The following is a 2,020-nucleotide window of genomic DNA, read 5'->3' on the forward strand; positions in this document are numbered from 1 at the left end:
AAACCAAACCAAACCAAACCAAACCAAACCTAACCTAATCTAACCTAACCTAACCTAACCCAACCTAACCTAACCCAAACCAACCCAACCAAACCCAACCTAACCTAACCTAACCTAACCCAACCTAACCTAACCTAACCTAACCAAACCAAACAGAACCACACCATACGAAACCAGACAAAACCAAACCAAACAAAACCAAACCAAACCTAACCTAATCTAACCTAACCTAACCTAACCCAACCTGACCTAACCCAAACCAACCCAACCAAACCCAACCTAACCTAACCCAACCTAACCTAACCTATCCTAACCTAACCCAACCTAACCTAACCTAACCTAACCTAATCTAACCTAACCTAACATAATTCAACAAAACCTAACCAAACCAAACCAAACCTAACCTAACCTAACCTAACCTAGCAATACCAAACCAAACCAAACCAAACCAAACCTAACCAGACCTAACCCAACCTAACCTAACCTGACATAACCTAACCTAACTTAACCTAACCTAACCTAATCTAACCTAACCTAACCTAATCTAACCTAACCTAACCAAACCTAACCTAACATAACCTAATTTAATCAAGCCTAACCTAATGTAACCTAACCTAACCTAACCCAACCCAACCCAACCCAACGCAACCCAACAAAACACAACCCAACACAACACAACCCAACCCAACGCAACCCAACCCAACGCAAACCAACCCAAACCAACCCAACCCAACCCAACCCAACCCAAACCAACTGAACCGAGCCAAACCTAGCCTAAACTATACTAGCCTACCCTATCCTAGCCTACCATTGCCTAGCCTAGCCTAGCCTAACCTAGCCTAGCATAGCCTAGCCTAGCCTAACCTAACCTAGCCTAACCTAACCTAACCTAACCTAACCTAACCTTACCTCACCTAACCTAACCTAATCTAACCCACCCTAACCTAACCTAACCTAACCTAACCTAACCAAACCAAACCAAACCAAACCAAATCAAACCAAACCGAACCAAACCAGACCAAACCAAACCAACCCAAACCAAACCTAACCTAACCAAACCTAACCTAACCTGACCTAACCTAACCTAACATAACATAAGCTAACCTAACCTAACCTAACCTAACCTACTCAAACCTAACCAAACCTAACCAAACCTAACCAAACCAAACCAAACCGAACCAAACCAAACCAACCAAACCAAACCAAACCTAACCTAACCTAACCTAACCTAACAAAACCAAATCGTACCATACCAAACCAAACCAAACCTAACAAAACCTACCCAACCTAACCAAACCTAACATAACCTAACCTAACCTAACCTAACCTAACCAAATCTAACCTAACGAAACCAAACCAAACCAAACCAAACCAAACCGAACCATACCAAACGAAACGAAACGAAACCAAACCAAACCAAACCAAACCAAACCTAACCTAACCTAACGTAACCTAACCTAACCTAACCTAACCAGACCAAACCAAACCAAACCAAACCGAACCAAACCAAACCAAACCAAACCAAACCTAACCTAAACCTACCTAACATAACCAAACCAGATCAAACTTAACCAAACCAGACCAAACCAAAACAAATGAAACCAGACCAGACCAAACCAAGCCAAACCTAACCAAACAAAACCAAACCAAACCAAACCAAACCAAACCAAACCTAACCTAACCTAACCTAACCTAACCTAACCTAACCTAACCTAACATTACCTACCCACACCTAACCAAACCAAACCAAACCAAAGCAAACCTAACCTAACCTATTTTAACCGAACAAAACGAAACCAAAGCAAACCAAACCAAACCAAACAATACCTAACCTAACCTAACCTAACTTAACCTAACCTAACCTAACCTAAACTAACCTAACCGAACCGAACCAAACAGAACCGAACCGAACCGAACGGAACCGAACGGAACGGAACCGAACGAAACCGAACCGAACGGAACCGAACCGAGCCGAACCGAACCTAACCTAAGCTAACCTAACCTAACCTCACCTAACCTA

The sequence above is a fragment of the Schistocerca piceifrons genome, unplaced genomic scaffold (assembly GCF_021461385.2).
Source record: "Schistocerca piceifrons isolate TAMUIC-IGC-003096 unplaced genomic scaffold, iqSchPice1.1 HiC_scaffold_1855, whole genome shotgun sequence".
Classification (NCBI taxonomy): Eukaryota; Metazoa; Arthropoda; class Insecta; order Orthoptera; family Acrididae; genus Schistocerca; species Schistocerca piceifrons.